The sequence below is a fragment of the Sinocyclocheilus anshuiensis genome, unplaced genomic scaffold, assembly GCF_001515605.1.
Source record: "Sinocyclocheilus anshuiensis isolate Anshui unplaced genomic scaffold, SAMN03320099.WGS_v1.1 scaffold1170, whole genome shotgun sequence".
NCBI lineage: Eukaryota > Metazoa > Chordata > Actinopteri > Cypriniformes > Cyprinidae > Sinocyclocheilus > Sinocyclocheilus anshuiensis.
Window position 1 is genome coordinate 3311668 of NW_015538055.1, and position 9626 is coordinate 3321293.

General features: G+C 37.3%; 1 pseudogene; it reads left to right on the forward strand.

Moving 5' to 3' along the window:
- Positions 1 to 8686: 8686 nt before the first annotated feature.
- The window catches only part of LOC107683427 (multiple epidermal growth factor-like domains protein 6), a 33651-nt pseudogene continuing 32711 nt past the window's right edge, over positions 8687 to 9626 (forward strand).

Below are 9626 nucleotides of genomic sequence, written 5' to 3' on the forward strand. Positions count from 1 at the left end.
GTTGGCCACCAGAATTTGTTCTGGAGGAGATGGAGAGTGGCCGTAATTCCGGGATGACCAGAGCTGAGCCCCGAGTGAACGTGTTGCATGACCTTTTTACGGAGTTCCTGAGGAACAAAGACCTTATCGGGAGGGCATTCGGGAGGGGAGAGCTCTTGTGAATTGGCCTGTTCAAGCTCCGTCATGATGTCCCATTGGACGGGGGCCACAATTAATGATTCAGGGAGAAGGCTTTCTTCAGAGTTACCGGGATCTAGGCAGTCGTGTTGACGTGACAAAGCATCAGCCTTGGTATTCCTGGAACCGGGTCGATATGTGACTGAGAAATTAAAGCGTGTAAAGAACAGCGCCCATCGGGCCTGTCTGGGGTTTAGTCGTTTAGCAGATCGTAGATATTCCAGATTTTTGTGATCCGTCAGTACCACGTTGGGGTGCTTTGATCCTTCTAGCCAGTGTCGCCATTCCTCCATGGCTGCTTTCATAGCCAACAGTTCCCTGTTACCGACATCATAGTTTTGTTCGGCAGAACTGAGTTTGCGAGAAAAGTAAGCACAAGGGTGAAGCTTAGGTGGATTACCATGCCGCTGTGAGAGAATGTGAACAAGATAGGTAATTATGACATCATCACTAAAGAAGGAGCTCTGATGTTCAAAGTCCAAAGCCCTGTCTCAAATAAGACTCTTTTATTTGATTGTTGCTGTTGTATGTGCACTTCATTTACCCTTAATGTGCCCCCACTGGTCTGGATTTCACAGCGGACTGCTATCGAACAATTCATGCAACATTACATAAGCAAACTGAGGAAGATCGAAATTGTATCCGGCCATCAATTTGAGACAGAAGTCTATGATGGGTCTTATAGAAAGTTCACCCAACAATTAAAATTAGCTGAAAATGTACTTATCCTCAGGCCATCCAAGATGTAGATGAGTTTGTTTCTTCATTGGAACAGATTTGGAGAAATGTAGCATTCACCAGTGGATCCTCTGCAGTGAATGGGTGCCAAATCTGTTCCAATGAAGAAGCAACTCATCTACATCTGGGATGGCCTAAGGGTACATTTTCAGCCAATTTTCGTTTTTGGGTGAACTATTCCTTTAAGTTCTATGGGTTTTTAAAGTATGAGTATGTATAGTGTAGTATAATTTTCACTCTTTCTCAGGCCAAATGTGTGTGAAGAGCAGGAGATGTCTATGCTGGGGTTGAGGCAACCATGTGTTCAGGCATTTACTCGTATGGTGAAGGTGTGGCGGCAGGGCTGCTCTTCTCAGCGCTGGTGTATGGGCTACGAGAGGAGGTGAGACACACTCAAACAGCAACTGTTGTTTCCCTGTTTAAACTATTGGTCATTACTCATTATCCCTTAAATCATTGCCTCTTATGATTATTTCCCCCAAGCATTTATCTCTTAGGTCAAGGTCAGTGATTTTTAGGAGATTTGCTCTCCTTCCATTTAGTAGAGTAAAATTTGCCAACTATGCTGTCAATTGTTATATTGATTATAACAATTAACAAAACAGATTTTGATACTGTTGATCATAGTCTTTTACTTTCCCATCTTGAAAGAGTTTTGGGTGTGTCCGGAACAGCTTTAAACTGGTTTAAATCCTATTTTACTGACTGTTCCCAGTTCATTTCTATGGATGGTTACTGGTCTGAGATTAGCTCTGTATGTACTGGTGTTCCTCAAGGCTCAGTTTTAGGGCCTTTACTGTTCCATATTTACTTGTCACCACTTGGGCATCTGTGACAAACGCTTGGTCTACACTACCACTTCTATGCTGACGATACTGAAATCTATATACACTCAAAACCTGGTGAAACTCTTGATGTCTGCTATCTATCTGACTATTTCTGAGATAAAAACATGGATGAATAATAACTTCTTCTGCCTGAATAGTGGTAAAACCAAAGTCATGCTTATTGGTTCCCGTCTTCAAATCTTTAAAGGTGGTTCTCTGACTCTGTCTGTTGATGCTTCTGTATTGGAGACTAAAAGTAAAATGAGGAACCTTGGAGTTATATTTGATGCCAGTCTTGCATTTGATCATTTTGTACATAACACTGTTAAAGCATCCTTTTTTTAATCTCAGAAATATGGCAAGATTGAGTCCTAAACTACATTTTTCTGTTTGTTGTTTCTTGGATAGATTACTGCAATGCCCTTTTAGCTGGAGTTTTTAAATTTACACTTAATAAGCTGCAGTATGTACAAAATTTGGCTGCTAGGATCCTTACTGGGACCAGGATATGCAATCATATTACTCTTATTTTGGAGTCTTTGTACTGGCTCCCAGTTAGGTTGATGCTCACATGAAAAGCATTACATGGTTTGGCTCCACGTTACCTATCCGCATTGTTAATTCCTTATTCCCCTAATCTCAGATTGCGCTCCTCACATTCTAATTTGCTGGCTGTACCTCGAACCAGCTTAAGATCTATGGGTGTCAGGGCTTTTTCTCTCTATGCTCCTACCCTTTGGAATTCTCTTCCTCCTGAACTTAGAGGAGCACAGACCTCAAGACGTACATTTTGAAATTAGCATTCACTTGTTTATTTTATTATTTTATTTATTGTTTTTTGTGTATCGCTTATTTTGTGTACAGTGCTTTGAGAAGTTGCTTTAAATGCGCTATATAAACAAAGTATATCATTATATTATTGTTGTTATAATGTAATAACTGGTCATAGGCCTCATTGATCTAAACTTATGCATTTTTAAGTGAAAAAAGCCTTATTTGTGGATATTTTTGGCAGTTCACTCAAAAACTGAGGTGCATAAGCTCAGATCAATGAGGCATACAATCAGTCAGTTCCAAAAAGAAATACAAAACCTAATCCAGTCTAATATTTGGTAATAATATAGCATAATTAGAAAGTTATAAGCATTTTTTCGTAGGCCTTTCATTTTTGATTAGGAACACCACAAGTGTATTAAGGTGAAAAAAAAATCCACCAAAAGTACAAAAATTATCGTAAAATGTATTTTGTTATACCCTGTGTGTGCAAAGTCAGTAAACTTTAGTCCAATGCGAAACCGTTAACTAGCATTTTCAGAAAAAGAAAATCCTCACTGGGTCAAAATTACTGGAACAGAACTTAAGAACATGCTTTTCATCCTTGTTCTAAAAATGTATGAACATATGTAAACACATACCTGTGTCTTAGAGGTATTTATTTTCACTCATGCTTTTTATTGCTCTTTAATTGTTTATTCGATTAATGGCAAATCTGAGCACAGTTTGAGGTGTGATTCAAATCTGAAACTCTAAGGACACACATGTGAAATTACTGGGCTCTGAGCCAACAGTGTTGTTCTACTGTCAACAGTTTCTTCTTGATGGGATGGAGGAGACTAATGGGAAACAAGCTCTTCACTGTTACTGCAACTTCCCTGTTTACGGGTTTACAAATTGTGCTGAGCGTACAGTGTTTAAAGATGTGTCTGTGTGTACTGACTGAGTCGGTTTGATACAGTTTGCCTTAGGGTTTCCTTTTCCCCCCGTCTTGTTTGCCCTGTAGTGGAGTTAAGAGTTACAACCCCATGGAGCGTCCTGACTCTACATAGTGTCTTGGAATACTGCAGAGGAGTCCAAGAGGTCCTGATCCCCAAACAGCTTATTTAGGCACCCCTTTAAACTGGGTCACATTACTTACATTTTTTGCGTGAAGACACATAAACATATATTATATTCTTCTAGTCAAGTTGACATCTTTGTTATCATTCACTATACACTGTATTGAATGTCAAACAGCATTTGCAATGCATTTAAAGAGATGAAAATCCGGTCATCATTTACTCACCCTCATGTCGTTCCAAACCTGTATGGCTTTAATTCTTTTGTGGAATACAAAATAATATGTTGTTGTTTTGGACCCCACTGACTTTCATTGCATGGACAAAAGAAGTTTAAACATTCTTTAAAATATCTTGAACTAAAGCATGACATGTTCTGATCCAGCACAAATATGTGTATGCGTGCAAATGTTGACTGAGTGGTCTGTAAATTATGATTGAGGTCCTCGGATAGATTACAGGCTGTTCAAAAGCTTATCCAGGACGGCTATCCCTTTTAGTTTAATGAACTCGTACTGACATGCTCCATATGCTGGTTTGGTGAAAAACTCATATTTGAGCAAGAGCTTCACTGCTGCAGTACGCTCTGGGACACGGACACGGGCTGTTGAACTGGAAATTCGGTTTGAAGGATTATTGAACAGCAAAACAGTGGCAATGAAATCACTGGCATTGAAAACAGAGACCTTGTGAGTGAGGAGTGAGTTTCCCGATCAACAGTAAGTTATGTCGTCTTGTTGTTGAGATGGGCTTGATGATGCAGTTAGTCTGGCATCTTTAAAACTTTATTCCAGTGAGAACTTTAGAAGAAAATGAATCATCTCTACTCAGCAGGTGATCTCAGCTGAGAGACAGAGAAATCAAATCCCGCTGTGGAGAAACATGAACCGGTTGTGTGTGTGCTGGAATGTTCTGTTTCTTTTAACACAAAAACGCTTTGGACTTCTAAAGATCTGTTTTTATACAATATCAGCTGTCAATATTTTGTGTTGTAAAATAGGAGTTATTAAAGGAAAATTCTATTGCTTTTTAATGGTTCATGACTAAATGGGGCTTTCAATGTCAACTTTGTCTTAGATGTTTCCTCTAAATTCCTTAGAGGATACATGAATATAGACAAAAATTAGACGCAAAATTGTTGACATACAAAAAAAGAGTAGAGAGCTATAAAATGAATCTTGATATTATAGTGCAGAATATGTTGAGAAATGTTTGCATTTAAATTGAAATTGACTTTTGACTGCAAATTTTAGTATCTTGGCTAATGTGAGCACAGCACAGTTTGAGACATTATTGAGATTTCTTCTGAAAACCTAGAGGAGGTCTGCTGTATATTTTTTTTAATGTAAATTATAATCTATTATTTTTTTAAAGAAATGAATAATTTCATTTGACCAGAACACATTAAATTGATCAAAAGTGACAGTAGAAACATTTATAATATTTCAAATCAATTTTGTTCTTTTGAACTTTCTATTCATCAAAGAATCCTGAAATAAAATGTATCACGGTTTCTACAGAAAATATGAGGCAGCACAACTGTTTTCAACATTAATTATAATAAGAAATTTTTCTCAAGCAGAAAATCAGCATATTAAAATGATTTCTGAAGGATAGTGTGTCACTGAAGACTGGAGTAATGGCTGCAGTTAATTTCAATTGTAATAATATTTCACAATATTACTGTTTTTACTGTATTTTTGATCAGATAAATGCAGGCTTGGTGAGCATAAGAGACTTACTGACCCCAAATTTTTAATGATAGTGTATTTGAAACAAATATACATTATGATTGCCAGAAATGCTGCCTAGGAAGGCAGCTTATTAGGTCTTGAAACACAGTCATCATGACTATATAGTTTGTGAATCTTCATATTTGATTACTTCAGTTGTGGTCATTTGTGTCTGTTTTCTATTCATAGTTAGTTTCTTTCATGGAGTCTATAAAGCAGACACCTGTAATTTAATATTTGATAGAATATGGAAACATCCCATTGGCAGCTGTATACAGATCATCTGTTAATTGCGAAAACAGGTAATTAATGTGCAAATGTTTGCCAGATGTTTTAAAGTCCCTTGCTGGTTGAAAAGAAGTCATGCTTGAATGTGAGGACTGGATTGAATATGTGTGTTTATGTAAGATAATACAGGGCCAAGTGCAGTGATCTGTGCGATCTCTATACAACAGAAGACATGTGCCTCTACATGCTGAGAGATAGGCAAACAAAGCGGCAGGATACACAAAACTATCTTCTCTGATAGGACACACAGTTAGCTTAAAGTTTCTAATGTTTTGTAACTCCTGTCTTAACCATTAAAGAGGATCTCCCAATGAAAGGACAGGGGATATCCCGGAGATACTGCTGCTTTTCTTTGAAGCATTTATAACCCTGAGAGATAATCAAACGACTTTACCATACATTGAGAAAAAGTAGAGAAAAGGAATGCAAGAGTTTGAAAATGCCCAGTTTTTATTGCATTACGTTTCCTTTTTCTCAAAAGTAAATTCTGTCATCCTTTACTCACCCTCATGATGCTGCAAACCCTATGTGTGGAGTGAGTTTAAAAGCATCTGTGCACTTCAGACTACAGCACAGATGTTAAACTCAAAGACATCAGATACCTTGATCTGTTTTTGAGGTTGTAAATGGTTTTGCACTCTGCTTTTGTCTATTTCTCACTCTTCTGTCCGTCTTAAACACTTAGACACACTTAGATACTGAAAGACATTTAAAGTATTTCCTCTGTCCCCCTAGTCAGATCAAATGAAACGTGCTGTTCAGAGTAACCCGGGAAAAATGTCTCTGTTAAAAAAAAACTAATAATAAATTATTTTATCTTGCTTTGACTTCCTGTTTGAGCTCTCTAATGGAATAACCACAGATAGAGCGTGTAACTTCTCAGTACATCTGTAAATCTGTTCTTGTCTTTCCTCAGGAAAATATTGTCCGCACCTCAGTATTATTATGGGATGTTTGCTCAAGGTCAGTGCTGTGCCATAGAGTCAAAGGTTGTTAGGGAAACATGACTCATAAAAGATCAGAAAGATAAAAAAGCTATATTTTGGGGACAAATGTGTCCCCAGAATTAAGCTAAATCTGGGAATCTGAGAATGTCCTCATGTATAATATGTTTATAATATTAAAAAGTCAGATGTAGAGTTCATCTGGTGATTCTGTGTTGCCTTAGAAACCAAGTGTGGGTATGGCCTGGATCTTTGCTATGGCGACCCATCCTTGATTTCTGAGGCTTTACAGAAAAACACATTTCTTTATTTTTTAAAAATAGATATTTTCTTTTTACTTATTTTGAGGCATTTTTGCTTACACTGTTTCAAAACTATCTTGAATTTGTATTTCCTTCATGGTTGAGCAGAAGGCAGTTGTTTGGAGCAGCTTGTACTTATTACCCGAGTCTGAGTGCTGGTGTGTGTTTGTTTGTGTGGTTCATTTGTTTTTGTCTGTGTGATGACATTTTTCACAAGCATGTTAAAATGACCTCAAAATGTCATATTTGAAGACATCAGACTGGAAACATTATTACAGAAAGCCTTTCACAAATCTAAACATCATGCTGGAAAGAAGAAACTATTCAAAATAAAGAAAGATTTTCCAGGTGGATGGTGAAGTAAAATATTAGAACTAAATTGGCGTCAAATAACAACATATATACTTAATTATTATTATTTATTTTTTTTAATGGGTGCAGTTTAAATCAAAATGATCTAAAAGCATTGGTAAATGTGACCACAACTCAATTTAATGAGTTTGTTGATGTAATTTTTTGCAGTATTTCTTATGTTTCCAACATCATAAAGATTATTATAGACTATATGGATGCTCAGTGTGTTCTTTCTTTCTTTCTTGTCTGTTCAGATATAAATGAGTGTGCGGACAGTAACGGAGGATGTGAAGGCACGTGCTGTAATATTATTGGCAGTTTTTACTGTAGGTGTCCCGATGGCATGAAACTTGGCGCTGATGGGAAATCCTGCCAAGGTGAGTGAACACTCACATCCATTGAGTTTATATCATCTTTCTAAAGTCATTTAACCTCTGTATAATCAGAGTGTTCCATTTAAAACCAACAATTGAGAAAAGAGCCTTAAGAATTAATATCTATGAGCAGCAGTAAATTAAATCATAGCTGTATAATGTTGTGTATTCGCCATAAAACATTCAGGCACATTTATGACCAGATTATTAATGCATTAAACCGTCATGATCATAAATGAGAGTAGTTAAAGCTCCAGGTGAAGAAACAGGTGTATGAGAGTGAAAGAGAGAGGAACGTGGCGGTTGGGGGATTGAACACAAAATTGCAGACGTTTTGTTATTACGTGTATCAGCTTATTGTTGTCAATAAATAATTGAATTTAATCAGAGAAAGGAAGAAAAAATAAAGAAAGGTGAAACTATCCTTTATAATATGTGACCCTGGACCACAAAACCAGTCTTAAGTCACTGGGGTATATTTGTAGCAATAGCCAAAAAAACATTGTATGGGTCAAAATTATAAATTTTTCTTTTATGCCAAAAATCATTAGGATATTTAGTAAAGATCATGTTCCATGAAGATATTTTGTAAATTTCCTACTGTAAATATATCAAAACTTAATACAATTTTTGATTAGTAATATGCATTGCTAAGATCTTCATTTGGACAACTTTAAAGGCAATTTTCTCAATATTTTGATTTTTTTGCACTCTCAGATTCCAGATTTTCAAATAGATGTATCTCGGCCAAATATTGTCCAATCCTAAGAAACCATACATCAGTGGAAAGCTTATTTCCTGTGAGCACAGGTGTGTTGATCTGGGGAACAAGCAGTACAAGTGTGAATGTCGCAGCAACTACCAGCTCAAAAGAGACGGCAAACACTGTGAATGTGAGTTCACATGCATATGCCGTATTTGACTTACTGATTTTACTGTAGTAATATTGTGATGGTTATGTAAACACGTGTGTGTGTGTGTGTGTGTGTGTGTGTGTGTGTGCTGTGTTGTTCTCTCAGTGAAGGACCCCTGTAAGGAACATAATGGTGGATGTGCTCATATCTGCAGTAATGTGAATGGACAGGTGCAGTGCAGCTGCAGATCAGGATACAGAATGGGAGCTGACTTCAAGAGATGTGAAGGTTTGAGTGCATGACATGTACACATGTATATGTAGATTTCTTTACAGATAAATATTGTTTATTTTACTATCTTGCACCAGCTTAGACATTAAAGGGGACATCGGATGCAAAATTTACTTTTACATGGTGTTTGCATATAATGTGTCTTAGCAGGGTGTGGACACAACCACCCTACAATGATAAAAATCCATTCACTACATTTTTCTAATCCCCAAAAAGCTCAATTCATTTTCTCCTGACATGAGAGCCACTGAGGACGCATATTTTATTTTATTTGTTTATATTTATTTTATCTCTCAGTGCAATTCCACTGGCCACAGTGAATCTCTCTTCAGCTGTGCCATAAAACCGACCTCCACTACCCATCTATGTCCTGCTCAAATACACACACAGCTGATTACTGGTATAACAAGCCTGCTGTTAGTTACTATGTGAGCAGGCCAGTGTAAAGCCATTGTTCTGAGTCATGGGTACACATGTTTGTCTGGACCTCATTTATGTCCAGACTTTATGAGACAACCTCAGCTGACCCCATGAAGAGACTCTGACCCCTGCTGTGCACACACATACCTTTCCATGCTTATGCACAGACACACATACACACACTCATATTGCTGGTATCCTAACTGAATACATTGTGTTTATTTATTTAGTGTAAAATACAAAGTATTAGTGAGTTTTACACTGATATATCTTCTAATTACCCAAACATTTCCTCTCCCAGACATAGATGAATGTGTGTCTGGTCAGGCTAAATGTGCTCATGGCTGTGTTAATTTCCCGGGATCGTTCCATTGTGTGTGTAATCCGGGATTTGAGCTGGGTGCTGATGGGAAACAGTGCTATCGTAAGTACAAATACACACACACACACACACACACACACACACACACACACACACACACACACACA